This window comes from Prionailurus viverrinus, chromosome A2, assembly GCF_022837055.1.
Source record: "Prionailurus viverrinus isolate Anna chromosome A2, UM_Priviv_1.0, whole genome shotgun sequence".
Lineage (NCBI taxonomy): Eukaryota > Metazoa > Chordata > Mammalia > Carnivora > Felidae > Prionailurus > Prionailurus viverrinus.
The window spans coordinates 37,611,774-37,627,816 of record NC_062562.1 but is presented as its reverse complement, the minus strand read 5'-3'; positions in this window follow the sequence as shown (position 1 = coordinate 37,627,816).

The window sequence follows — 16,043 nt, the reverse complement described above, 5'->3', positions numbered from 1 at the left end:
CTGGAAGTCCTACCCACAGCAATTAGACAACATTAAGAAACAAAAGGTACCCAAGTTGATAAGAAATAAAACTCTATTTGCAGATGACGTGGATACTATATACAGAAAACCCTGTAGATAGACACCACCCATACCCTTAGAACCGATAAATGAATTCAGTCAATTTGCAGGATACAAAATTCATATACAGAAATTTGTTGCATTCCTATACTAATAAAACAATGGAAAATGCAAATAAGAAAACAGTCCCACATGCAACTGCACCAGAAACAAAATATCTAGAAATAAGCGTAACCAAAGAGGTGCAATACCTGTATTCTGAAAACTATAAAACATTGATGAAAGAAATTCAAGACCACACAAAGAAATGAAAAGAGATTGTATGCTCATTGGATGGAAGAACAGATATTAAAATGTCTATACTATGCAAAGAAATCTACATATTTAATGCAATCTGTATCAAAATACCAACAATATTTTTCACAGAGCTGGAACAAATAATCTTACAATTTGTATGGAACCACAAAGGGCCACGAATAGCCAAAGCAACCTGGAAAAATAAAAAAAAAACTGGAGGGATCACATTTCCAGATCTCAACTTATATTATGAAGTGGTAAAAATTACAACAGTATGGTACTGGCATAAAAACAGACACATAGATCAGTGGAACAGAAAACCCAAAAATAACCCCACAATTATACAGTCAATTAATCTTCAACACAGGAGGAATGAAAATGGGAAAAAGAGCATCTCTTCAACCAATGATGTTGGGTAAACTGGACAGTTACACACAAAAGAATGAAATCAGACCACTTTCACCATACATAAAAATAAACTCAAAGTGGATTCAAGACCTAAAAGTGAGAACTGAAACCACAAAATTCTCGAAGAGAGCACAGGCAGCAATTTCTCTGTCATTGTCTGTACCAACATTTGTCTAGACATGTGTCCTGAGTCAAGGGACATAAAAGCAAAAGTAAACTATTGGGACTGCATCAAAATAAGAAGTCTTTGGAAGGTGGAGAACACAATCACCTAAACTAAAAGACAACCTACCGAATGAGAGAAAATATTTGCCAATGACATACCTAATAAAGGGTTATTATCCAAAACATATAAAGAATTGATATAACTTAAAACCCAAAAAGCCTACCATCCAATTAAAAAAATGGGCAGAAGACACGAGCAGACACTTCTCCAAAGATGGCATACAGATAGACAATGGACACATGAAAAGATGTTCAACATCACTCATCATCAGGGCAACGCAAATCAAAACTACAGCGAGATATCACCTCACCCCTGTCCGAACGGCTGAAATCAACAACAGAAGAGACAACAAGCACTGGTAAGGATGCAGAGAAAGGAGAACCCTCCTCCACTGTTGGCAGGAATGCAAACTGGTGCAGCCAAAAGCAGGTTCCTCAAAAAAAAAAATTAAAAAATAAAACTATCCTATGACCCAGTAATCACACTACTGGGTATTTACCCCCAAAATACAAAAGCACTAACTCAAAGGGGCACATGCACCCAATGTTTATTGCAGCATTATTTATAATAGCCAACCTATGAAACAGCCCACATGTACATCGATAGATGAATGGATAAAGAAGATGCCATATGGAGGCCATAAAACAATGAAACCTTGCCACTTGTAACAACATGGATAGAGCTAGAGAATATAAGGGTAAGTGAAATAAGTCAGTCAAAGACGGACAAATACCATATGACCTCACACGTATGTGGAACTGAAGAAACAAAACAAGCAAGCAAAGGAAAAAAAAGGGAGAGAGCAAGACAAACCAACAAGCAGACTCTTAGCAAACAAACTGATGGTTACCAGAGGGGAAGTGGGGGGGATGGGTGAAGTAGGTGATGGGGATTAAACAGTATGCTTATCATGATGAAAAATAATAATAAAAATATAAATGGACGAAGTGCTCCAATCAAAAGACATAGGGTGGCTGAATGGATAAAAAACCAAGACCCAATCTATATGCTGCACACAGCAGGCTCATTTCCGATCTCAAGACACAGGAACTGAAAGTGAAGAGATGCAAAGGGATATTCCATGCAAATGGAAACAAAAAGAAAGTGGAGATAACAATATTTATGAGACAAAATAAACTTTAAAAAAAAGATACTAAAAGGAGATAAAGAAGGGCATTACATAATGATAAAGGAATAAATGCAAGAAAAAACATAACACTTAAATATCTATGCACCCAGCATAAGAGCACCTGAATACTTACAGCAAATATTAACAGATCTAAAGAAACCATAGTTTGCAATAGGTTAACAGTAGGAGACTTTAATACCCAGCTTACATCAATGAAGAGATCACTCAGAGAGACAATCAATAAGGAAACACTGGCCTTAAATGACACATTAGACAAATTGAATTAACAGGTACATACAGAACGTTCCTTTCAAAAGTAGCAGAATATTCACTCTTTTAAATTGCACATGTAACATTCTCCAGGATAGATCACATACGAAGCCATAAAACAAGTCTTAACAAATTAAAGAACAGTGAAATCACATCAAGCAACTTTTCTGACAATAAAATATGGAGCCAGAAATCAATTACAAAAAAAAAAAAACTGAAAAAAAAAACCCAATAACCCACAAGCAAGGGGGAGGTTAAAGGACTTGCAGCCAATAGGTCAAGGAGGAAATCAAAGAGGAAATTAAAAAAAAAAATACCTTAAGACAAATGAAATGGGAACACAGTGTTCAGAATACATGTGATGTCACAAAAGCTGTTCTTTTTTTATTTTTTTTAATGTTTACTTATTTTTGACAGAGACAGAGCATGAGCTGGGGAGGGGCAGAGAGAGAGGGAGACACAGAATCCCAAGCAGGCTCCAGGGTCCAAGCTGTCAGCACAGAGCCCGACACGGGGCTTGAACTCACCGACTGCGAGATCATGACCTGAACTGAAGTTGGACGCTCAACCGACTGAGCCACCCAGGCGCCCTGACAAAAGCAGTTCTTTTTTAAAAAAAAAAATTTTCAATGTTTTACTTTTGAGAGAGAGAGAGACAGACAGACAGAAAGACAGAGACAAAACCCTAGTATCTGAAGCAGGCTCTAGGCTCTGAGCTTTCAGCACAGAGCCTGACAAAGAGCTCGAACTCAGGAACCATGAGATCATGACCTGATCCGAAGTCAGAAGCTTAACCAACTGAGCCACCCAAACACCCCAAAAGCAGTTTTAATAGGAACGGTTATAGTGATACCAGCTTACCTCAAGAAATGAGCAAAATCTCAAATAAACAATCTAACATTACACCTAAAATAAGTATAATAAGAAGAACAAAGCCTAAAATTAGAAGAAAAGAAACAATAACGATCACTGTGGAAATAGAGACCAAAAAAGAAAAAAAAAAAGATCAATAAAACCTAAAGCTGGTTCTTTGAAAATATACACAAAATTCATGTCTTTAAACAGACAACATCAAGAAAAGAGAGGACTAAAATAACTGTAAATCAGAACTGAAAGAGGAATTAGAAATTGACACCATAGAAACACAAAAAATTATAAGAGAATATTATAATTATACACCAACAAATTGGAAACCCTAGGAGAAATAGATAAATTTCTAGAAATAAACTTATAAGACTGAATCAGGAAGAAATAGAAAATCTGAACAGCCCAATTAGTAGTAATTAAATCACAACAATAATTTAAAAACTCTCAACAAAGTCCAGGACCACATGGCATCACAGGTATATTCTACCAAATATACATATATATATTTTAGTTTATGCATTTTTTTTTGAAAGAGAGAGAGTTTTTTGAAAGAGGGAGAGAGAGAGTTGGGGAGGGGCAGAGAGAGAATCTCAGGCAGGCTCCAAGCTGTCAGCACAGAGCCTGATGCAGGGTCTGAGCTAATGAACCGAGAGATCGCGACCTGAGCCAAAAATCAATAGTTGGATGTTTAATGAACTGAGCCACCCAGGTGCCCCTTAACCAAATATTTAAAGAAAAGTTTATACCTATCCTTCTCAAATTATTTTAAAAAACTTAAGAGGAAGGAATATTTCCAAATTTGTTCTTTGAGGCCAGCATTACTCTGATACCAAAACCAAAGACACAACAAAAAAGAAAATTACAGGACAATACCCCAAATCAGCATACATGCAAAAATTCTCAACAGATTATCAGCAAATTGAATTCAACCATACATTAAAAAGATCATTTACCAAAATCAAATGAGACTCATTCCAGTAATGCAAGGATAGTTCAACATCTGCAAATCAATCAACATGATACACATCGGCAAAATGAAGGATCAAAATCATGTGATTACCTCAATAGATGCAGAAAGCACATTTCACAAAATTCAATGTTCATTCATAATAAAAACTGTGAGCAAAGTGGGTGTAGAGGGGACTTATCTCCTGTAATAAGCCCACAGCTAACATACTCAAACTGAAAAGATGATTTTCGTCTAAGATAAGGAACAAGACAAGGATGTTTACTTTCACCGTTTTTACTCAGCACAGTAATGGAAGTCCTAACCACAGAAATCAGACAAGAAAAATAAAAGACATTCAAAGTGATAATGTAGTAAACTTTCATTATTTGCAGATGACATACTATATATAAAGAAATTCTAATGACTCATTGTAACTAAAAAATGAATTCAATAAGGCTTCACGATACAAAATAAATATACAAAAATGTTTTGCATTTCTATACATTAATAAAGAAGGGGTCAAAGAGAAAACAATCCATTTACAACTGTACCACAAAGAATAAAATACAGTAAAACCTTGGTTTTCAAGCATAATTCATTCTGGAAACATGCTTGTAACATAAAGCACTTGTACATCAAAGCGAATTTCCCCATAAGAAATAATAGATACTTAGATGATTTGTTTCACAACCCAAAAATATTCCTAAAAGAAGGATTACAATACTGTAATAGAATACAAAAAAAATAAAGAAAATACAAAATATATAGAAAGATAAACAAATTAAGCTGCACTTGCCTTTGAGAATCTTTGTGGCTGTGAAGGTTATTGTGTAGGAAGACTTTTACTATCACTAACAGAATCCCTGTATCTATTTGCTCAATGGAATATTTTTCTGCATGGAGGCCACTGTATACGCTCACGTGGATATTGACTACAGTCAGTATTAATAAACCCCTGTCATATACTGTTTTTAATGTAACTAGCAATTTGGCATCAGAGGAAAGGGTCTGTAGGCAGCCTGACCTAAAAAGAAGCAAAGCTTTCCTAGGCTTACTTTTGTATGGAAAAGCAAAGGACTGTCCATAGATGCTTTGAAGTGACAAAAATATACATTTGTGTCACACGTGGGCACCTTCCAACGTTCTGAAAAATCAGTGATTTCTGCCAAACAACACGGCCTGAGACTGAGCATCCAAGCACGGGAGACGATTACCCACAATCCCACAGTGAGCAAGCAACAGAGAGAAGAACCAGTGATTCAGTTGTGATCATGCGACATTCAGCATCACATAATACTCATGCTGCAAGACACTGCTCGTTGATCAAGTTAAAATTTATTAGAAATGATTGCTCATCTTGCAGAACACTCACAGAACGAGTTATTCACAATCCAAAGTTTTACTGTACCTAGACATCAATTTAACCCAAGAAGTGAAAAACGTATACTCGGAAAACTTTAAGACAATGATGAAAGAAATCAAAGAAGACACAAAGAAATGAAAGATACACCATGCTCAAGAAGAGGAAACATTAATATTGTTAATAGGTCCATAATACCCAAAATAATCCACCCAAATACATTCAATTCAATCCCTAACAAAATACAAATATGATTTTTTCACAAAACTAAAATAAATAGCCTTGACGTTTTGTTTTGGACCCACAAAAGACCCTAAATAGCCAAACAAGTCTTGAGGAAAAAGGACAAATGTAGAGGTATTACAATCTCTGATTTCAAACTATAATGCAAAGCTACAGCAATCCAAACAATATGGTACAAATCCAAAAGCAGACACATAGATAGTTGAAAGAGGAAAACGATCCCAGAAATAAATCCACACTTAAATGATCAATTAACTTATGAGAAATGTATGCAATGATATAAAATGGGGGAAAAAGACAGTCTCCTTCATACATGCTGCTGGGAAAATTGGACAGCTACATACAAAAGAATGAAAACCAACCACTTTCTTAAGCTCCAAACTCCAAATGGATTAATGACCTAAGTGTAAGATATTAAACCACAAAACTCCTTAAAAAATGAGGCTGTAAACTCATGTACATCAGTTTTAGGAACATTTTTTTAGATCTGTCTCCTTGTGTCAAAGCATTCAAAGAAAAAATAAACATGTGACAATACATCAAACTAAAAAGCTTTTGCACAGTGAAGGAAATCACTAACAGAACAAAAAGGCAACTTACTGAATTGGAGAATACATTTGCAAGTAACTTATCTGATAACAGGTTAATATCCAAAATATGTAGAGAACACATACAAGTCAAGACAACAAAACAAATCCAAACCTAAACAGTCAAGTTGAACAATGGGGAGAGGACCTGAAAAGATATTTCTCCAAAGAAGACATACAGATGTCCATCCGGTATAAGGAAAGATATTCAACATCATTATCAGGGAAATGCAAATCAAAACCACAATGAGGTATCCAAAGCACTGCTATATCAAAATGTATTTCTTCATACGAAATAATGGAAACTCAGACGACTTGCTCCACAACCCAAAAATATTCATATGAACAGGATCATAATACTGTAATATAATACAAAATAAATAAAATAAAAAATATAAAGACATATTTGTTGGAATGCTAGCATCAGGATGAAAGGAAATAAATAATGAGTGTTGGCAAGGATGTGGAAAAAAGGGACTTCATGTGAACTATTGGGAGGTAAATTGGTACTTTGACTTTGGAAAACAATACAGAAATTCCTCATAAATTAAAAAATACAATCCCCTAATTCCACCTCTGAATATTTCCCTGAAGAAAACAAAAAACTATTTTGAAAAGATGTATGCATCCCATGTTTATAGCATTATTGCTTACAATAGCTTAGATATGGAGTCATCCTAAATATCCATTGACAGGCAAATGGATCCAGATGGGGTATATGTAGAATGGAATATTATTCAGCCAGAAAAAAAAAACAACAACAAAATCTCATTTGTGACAACATGGATGGATCTAGAAGCTATATCTTGAAATTAAATTTAAGTCAGAAAGAGAAAGACAAATACTCATGATTGCCATTACATAGGGAATCTAAAAAACAAAAGGAACAAAAGAGAAACAGACTCACAAATGCAGAGAATACACTGGTGGTTGCCAGAGGGAAGGAGATTGGCTGTATGGGCTAAATAGGTGAAAGAGATTCACAGTTAAAAACTGAGATCTAAAAAAATAATTAAGTTATGGCGCCCGTGGATGGCTCAGTCAGTTAAGCAGCCGACTTCTACGCAGGTCATGATCTCACCGCTCGAAAGCTAGTGAGTTTGAGCCCCACGTTGGGCTCTGTGCTGACAGCTCAGACCCTGGAGCCTGCTTCTGATTCTCTTTCTCTCCCTCTCTCTCTGCCCCTCCCCTGCTCATGCTCTGTCTCTGTCTCTCTCAAAAATAAGTAAACATTAAAATTTTTTTTAAATAATTAAATCATGGGGATGTGAAATACACCATAGGGAATGTAGTCAATATTACTTTAATAACATTGTATGGTGACAGATGGTAACTACACTCATTACGGTGATCAGTTTGTAATATATATAAGTGTTCAATCACTATGTTGTACACCAGAAACTAATATAACATGGTATGGCAACGATATTTCCATTAAAAATAAATAAACAGAAATTTAAAAAAGATAGAGCGGCTGAATGGGTAAAAAACAAGATCCACTTATGTGCCCATAAAGGAGTCAATTCAGATGTAAGAACATACACAGAATCAAAGAGAAGGGATAGAAAAAGCTATGGAAACCAAAACACAGATGGGATAAACTTACAAAAGACAAAACAGACTTTAAAACCAAGACTATAGAGGCACCTGGGTGGCTGAGTCAGTTAAGCACCCGACTTTGGCTGAGGTCATGATCTTGTGGCTTGTGGGTTCGAGCCCCACATTGGGCACTCTGCTGACAGCTTAGAGCCTGGAGCCTGCTTTGGATTCTGTCTCCCTCTCTCTCTGCCCCTCCCCTGCTTGTGCTCTCTTGTTCTCTCCTTCTCTCTCTCAAAAATAAATAAACGTTAAAAAATTAAAACAAAAAAACAAAGACTGTAACAAGAGACTGAGAAAGGCATCACATAATGATAAAGGGTTCAATTCAACAAAAGAATATAACATTTGTAAATAGTTATTATCCAACATAGGAAGCATCTAAATATATAAATCAAATATTAACCTATCTAAAGGGAAAAACAGACAGCTATACAGTAATAGTTGGGACCTTAATACTCCACTTTTGTCAATGGATAGATCAGCTAGACAGAAAATCAGTAAGTAAACATCAGCCATAAAAATCCCATCAGAACAGGCGGACTTAAAAAATATATACAGAACATTCTATCCAATGGCAACAGAGTACACGTTCTTTTCAAATGCACAAGAACCATTCTGCAAGATATGTAACATGTTAGGCACAAAAGAAGTCTTTATACATTTCAGAAAACTGAAATCATATTAAGCATCTTTTCCTACTGCAATTATATGGAACCAGACATCCATTACAAGAAGGAAACTGGAAAAGTTACAAATACATAGGCATTAAACATGTTAATGAATAACCAATGGCTCAAAGAAGAAAACAGACGAGGAAACAAAAAATACCTTGAAACAAATGAAAATACAACATAATACTAAATACTAAATACTAAAATACAACATAAATACTAAAACTTATGGGGTATAGCAAAAGCATCTCTAAGAGGGAAGTTTATAGGGATAAATGCCTACACCAAGAACTAAGAAAAATCTCAAATAACCAAACTTTACATCTCAAGAAACGAGAAAAGGAAATAGAAACTAAGCTCCAAGTTAGTAAGAAGGAAGGAAATAGTAAAAATCAGAGTGAAAATAAATCAAATAGAGACTAACAAGAATAGAAAATGAATTGCGATTATAAGGTGGTTCTTTGAAAAGATGAAATTGAGAAAGAAGAGAGACAACTCAAATAAATAAAATTAGAAATTAAAGAGATGTTACAACTGATACCACAGACATAGAAAGGCTTATGAGACACTCGTATGAACAACTGTAGGCCTGCAAATTGGACGGCCTATAAGAAAATAATAAATTCCTAGAAACTTAGTACATACCAGGAATGAATCATGAAGAAACAGAAAACCTGAAAAGGCCTTTTACTAATAAGGAGATTGAATGAGCAGTTTAGAAACTTCCCAACAAACAAAAGTTCAGGAGAGAGACGGCTTCACTGGTTAATTCCACCAAACATTTAAAGATGCATACATACAAGTTTTACTCAAACTCTTCCAAAAAATAAAAGCAGAGGGAACATTTTCAAACTCATTTTACGAGGCCAGTGTTACCCTGATACCAAAATAAGATACCACAATAAAAGACAATTACAGACTAACTTCCCTGATGAACACAGATGCAAAAATCCTTAACAAAATACTGCCAAACCAAATTCAACAATCCAGTAAAAGTATTGCACAGCATGATCAAGTGGGATTTATTCCAAAGATGCAAAGATGGGTCAACATCTGCAAATCAAGCATCATGATATATCACATTAGCAACATCAAAGATACAAAGCATTTGGTCATCTTAACAGATGCAGATAAAGCACTTGACAAAATTCAACACCCATTTACAATAAAAATTCTGGAGAGCGTGGGTATAGAGGGAATGGACTGCAATAGAATAAAGGCCAGATATGACAAGTGCACAGCTAACATCATAGTCAGTGGTGAAAAGTCCTTCCTTTAAGATTAGCAACAAGACAAGGAAGCCCACTCTCACCACTTTTATTCAGCGTAGTACCTGAAGTCCTACCTCGAGTAGTTCAGCAAGAAAAGGAAATAAAAGTCATCCAAATCAGAAAGGAAAAAGTGAACAGTCACTATTTGGAGAGGACACAATAGTATACACATAAAAATCCCTAGGGGGCACCTGGGTGGCTCAATTGGTTGAGCGTCTGACTTTGGCTCAGGTCATGATCTCACAGTTCATGGCTTCAAGCCCCACAGTGAACTTGCTGTTCTCAGCGCACAGCCTGCTTCAGATCTTCTTTCCCACTCCTTTACAGTCCCTCCCGCACTCGCACTCTTTCAAAAATCACCAAACTTCAAAAAAGAATTTTTAAAATCCTAAAGACACCACCAGAAATTTTAGAATAAACAAACAAAGTAAAATTGCAGGGTACAAAATCAATCCATAAAACTGTTGCTTTTAGGAAATGCCATTAAAAACTGCATCAAAAAGAATAAAATATCTAGCAATAAAGATAAGGAGGTGAAAAACCTACATGCTGAAAACAGTAAGACTCTGGTGAAAAAAATTCAGGAAGAGACAACTAAATGGAAAGATATTCTGCGCTTATGGATTGCAAGAACATTGTTACGATGTTCGTACTACTTAAAATAATCTAGAGAATCCATCCAGTTTCTATCAAAATTCCAATAGCATTTTTCACAGAAATAAAACAAATGATCCTAAAATCTATAATGAACCACAAAAGACCCCAAATAGCCAAAGCAATCTTGAGAAAGAGGAGCAAAGCCGGAGGTATCATATTTCCCAATTTCAAGCTCTATATTACAAAGCTACAGTAGTCCAAACAGTATGCTATTGGCAGAAAAAGGGACATGCAAATCATTGAAATAGAATACCCAGAAAAACCCCCACACCTATAGATGTTAAATTAATTTATAAAACAGGAGCCAAGAATATACAACAGGGAAAAGACAGTTTCTTTAATAAGTGGGGCTGGGAAAGCAGGAGAGCCACATGCAAAAAAAATGAAACCGGACCACTGTCTTAGACCATATGCAAAAACTACTTCAACTTATATTTAAAATTTGAACATAAGGGGCACCTGTTAAGCATCCGACTTTGGCCCAGGTCATGATCTCATGGTTCCTGAGTTTGAGCCCCAAGTTCGCGTTCTGTGCTAATAGTTCGGAGCCTGGAGCCTGCTTTGGATTCCGTGTCTCCCTCTCTCTCTGCCCCTCCCCCATTCTCACTCTGTCTCCCTCTGTCTCTCAGAAATAAACATGAAAAAAATTAAAAAAAATTTGAACATAAAACATGAAACCACAAAACTCTTATCGGGAAACACAGGGGTTAAGTTTTTTGACATAGGTCTCGGCCATGTATTTTTGGATGTGGCACTAGCTGCAGGGGTAGTGAAGGCAAAAATAAAGACAGGGAAATAAACAAGTGGGATTACCTCAAACTAAAAATATCCAAAATCTCATTAAGAAGCGGCAGAGGAAACGAACGGACATTTTTTCAAAGAAGAGTGGCCAAGAGACACATGAAAAGGTGCTTAATGACACTAATCATCGGTTAAATGCAAATCAGAACCACAAGGAGACGTTACCTTGCACCCATTGGAATGGGTAGTATCAAAATGACAAGAAATAACAGATGTTGGTGAGGAAGGAAAGAAAAGGGAACCTTCTTGCACTGTTGATGGGAATGTACCTTTGTGCAGCCACTGTGGAAACAGTATGGAGGTTCCTAAAAAATAGGTTTGCATCTATATACCATATGATCCTGCAATTCTAGCTCTGGGTATTTATCTGAAGAAAATGGAAATATAAAGGGTATTTATTTGAAGAAAATGAAAATATAAATTCAAAAATATATATGCAGTCCCAGGCTCATCATTTATAGTAGCCAAGATATGGAATACACACACACACACACACACACACACACACACGCGCGCGCGGTAAATTTATGAGGCGATGGATTTGTTAATTAACTTGATGGGGGGGAATCCTCTCACGATATGCATATGCCAAAACACCACATTGTATAGTTTATTATTCAGATGTTCTTAATGTCTAATTATTTTGAGAGAGACAGAGGGAGAGAGTGTGTGTGCAAGTGGGTGAGGGGCAGAGAGAGAGAGGGAGAGAGAGAGAATCCCAAACAGGCCCTGCACTGTCAGCGTAAAACCTGACGCCGGACTGGAACTCACTAACCGCGACATCGTGACATCAAGCGACGACGCTTAACCACGTGAGCCACCTATGCAGCCCCGCATCACACACTTTAAATAGGTTATAGTTTTATCTGTCAATGACACCTTAATAAAGCTGGGGTAAAAAGGACAACATGAGCAAAAAAACAGACAATGGAGTATTAGAGTATAACTCAAATTATAAAATTAATATGCATGGGCCCACACAAATATAATTTATTGAATAAACATATGGGAGAGGAAGAGACAAATATTTCTTACAGAAGAATTCCAAGAGAAACCACTATCCTCATTTGCAACAGCATAGACGAGGTTTGCTTATTTTTGTACTTTAGATAAACTGAAGCAATGTATCATCCTCACAGGTTCTGAAGCAGGACTATCATCTGTTGGGTACAAAGGAAACTCACGTGGAACGTGAGAAATCGAAGTAGAAGGGTTCTGAGCTTTCATCATTGGTAGATTCTGTTGCCTTTTCCTCCAAAAATGCCTACAAACTTCTGACTTTTGAGTTCAGCTTCTATCCAACAAAACCCTTCAGATTTGCCTTGTACTCATCAGTCTGCTATTTGAGACCTATCAGATTTGTTCAATGGCAAACTGGAAAATGAATTTGCCATTTAAGACTTAATTTTCATCACCGTGGACAAAGTCTCCATTAAAACCCAAGTCTCTCGGGGCGCCTGGGTGGCGCAGTCGGTTAAGCGTCCGACTTCAGCCAGGTCACGATCTCGCGGTCCGTGAGTTCGAGCCCCGCGTCAGGCTCTGGGCTGATGGCTCAGAGCCTGGAGCCTGTTTCCGATTCTGTGTCTCCCTCTCTCTCTGCCCCTCCCCTGTTCATGCTCTGTCTCTCTCTGTCCCAAAAATAAATAAACGTTGAAAAAAAAATTAAAAAAAAATTTGTTTAAAAATTGAAACTGTCCATCTTGGAAAAAGACCAGACTTTCATGAAATTGATAATTGTGATGTTGCAAACTGTATTTGGGGGAGTATGAAGGTATTCACTAGGAGAACTTCTTTTGAACCATACACAGAAGCCACTGATAAAATCTGGCAGAAATAGGCCAGGTAACAGAGGAAGAGGAGAAAATCAACATGGATGGGCATTTCAGAATGGAAAAGTGTCAACACTGGAGAATTATGGGAGTTCTCTCAGAGAGTTTGATGAAACTCTGGAATATTTTTGCAAAATAGTAAGACTTTGTTAGGAAAGTCAACTGTGGAGTTCAGAGCAGCATCTGATGTTATCATACAATAGGGTCTCCAGAAGTATATCATGTTGTAATTATAACATAAATTTAGTTAAATATAAAAACCTAAGCTTATGTTAATCAGTTTTTCAAGGTTAAGTCATAAATTAACTTTTTCCTTTCCCTACTGTAACATTTGACATATTTATATTATATATCACACCGAAATAATGAGAAATTCTTCTTTGGACATAATGATGCCACTCTGGAAACTTCACCTAGAAAATGAGGGTCTTCGATAGGAGAGAAATTCTGATTTAGCGGACAGGAAAGGGGAGTTTCCAGATTTGAGCTAAGTACTAAAATAATTGCAAAGCAATGAAGAGTTGGGTTGCGAGAGGACGATGCTGTGCATTATGGAGAATGAAGTCCAAGAGGAGAGGATTCTTGCTTTAGAAAGGCTGTCTGTACCACCTCTGCTTTGAACGAAGCAACTAACCTGGCCAAATAAAGAAAATCTTCTATGAGAAAACACACCTGGATATTTACAGTGGGAAATGGTGAGACCAAGAGTTTCATTTTATGAGAGTATGCTTTTCTAGTTAGCTTTAACTTGATAAATTAAAAAAATATTTATCAGCACTGTGTCTGTGCGAGTTGTAGTCTTTTTCTTTTCTTTTCACTTTGCTTTTTCTTTCTTTGGCGATTTATTTGACAAAATGGTATTAAACATTGCAGAAGGATCTGATACAAGGGGCCCCTTAAACCATTCCAAAATTTTTCTGGGGAGTCCCTCTGATTCCCGCCACAGAGATCTATGGCACCATTTCTGAAAACCTGTGCTTTGAAATACTCATCCATCCAGATACTCCATGGAAAAAGGATTCTGGGGTCAAATAAGGTGGTGAACAGCTGTAAGCCCCACCCCCTGAGACACACAATGTGTATTAGTAATGCGAAAGCTGTGCATCAACATCCCACAGGAAACGAAAGTGTTGAGACAGTTAAGCTATATCCAAAAACCTGCTTACTCCATAACGGTTTTAGGCAGGATGACCATTTAAATCCTATCACATGGGTATTCTGGGACCACGCTTTTGCGAAGAGACACGGAAGTCAAGATGGATCACCTAATCGTGACCAGTCCCCGCCTGCCATGCCCATTCCTTCTTGGCAGGCAGCTCTGGAAATTGAAAGTTTCCTCCTCTGCCCTCAAGGAACAGTCAGTGACATCCTAGGTGACATTGTATACCACAGTAGGCCTCTACTGCGCTGGTGGTGGCAACAGAAATGAATACAATCACAAGACAGCTCTTAGATAGCTGTTATCTCCTTAGAATCAAGCATGTCTTTGGTGGAGGGGAATGTCAGTGAACCTTTCATTTCTTCTGTCTTGTTGGCTCTGTTCCGCCAACTACTATATGTGAGTTTCCCACTTTTTCCCTCTGTTAAATCAGGCTCCAAGGGCGCTCTGCCATCCTCCTGCTCCGGGGCTGATGGGCCATGAGGGATCATTGCATATGCAATAGGCTATTGTTTCCCATCCCCTACCCGGGAAAGAAGTTGCTCTCAGTTTCCTGGAAGGAGTGATAATTACCCTACTTAGCAAGGAGGTCAGAGACTGGAAGTCCTTCAAGGCAGTGAGGGGTCTTTATGTCTCTGTGGGGAGTGAAATCCTCCCAGATGGCGTAGGGGTCCGGGAGGAGGAGGAGAAAGAAAAAGATGAAACAAGAAGAGTGTCAAATGAGGTGAGAAGTAACCATCTCCCCTGAAGTGAGAATATCTTATTTGTTCTTGGTCATAAAGCTAACAGACACTCGGCAAAAAAATTAAAGCAATCAAAAACAAAGCAAAACAAAAAACAAGTCTAACGAAAGTCAAAACCATCCAGGAACAATTACTGTAACTACCAGGTGAATAATGTTCCAGGTCAGTTGTTCATTATATATTTATCCTCTTGCACACACAGCATACATATTAGATTTACAATGCTCCTTTATGTATGTGATGGTGACAACAATTCTAGCTGGTCTGTGCTTAGCATGGAGCCCAATGCTAGGATCGTGACCTTAGTTGAAATCAAGGGTCAGTTGTTCAACCAAATGAGTCACCGGGTGCACCTGTTATGTATATTAATATAATAAAGTATACATGTATTAATATAGTAATATGTAATTTACATTTCACAAATACATGGTATAATTACCACAAGGATCAAATAATATGGGATTATGCACTTAGCCCAAGGTTACATGATTAGCTGTGCTCTAAACACTGGAGTCAAGTAAACCTGGGTTCAAACTTCAGCTCTGTCACTTATAAACTGTTGGCTCCTTGGACCTTGGATTCTCTAGGCCTCAGTTTCTTCACCTGTACTACAAGGCTAGTAATGATGCCAACTTCATAGGGTTATTGTGATAATGTAAAGAGAGCACATGCCAAGTGGAGACATAGCATAAGCCTGTAGAAGTTACTGGAATTGAGCACTGTGTGCTTAGCTGGGGAGGGGAGGGAGAACAAGAGAGAATGAGGGAAGGAGAGAATGAATATTAAATAGTGTGGCCTGTCCTTCTCTCTCCTTCTCCAAGCAATGCCTGCTCCAGAATGAACATGAAGTGGGGGGAAAAATATTGTTGCCTCCATCACATTCTGTTCCCAGGCGTCTCTCAGGCTTGAGTCTGCTG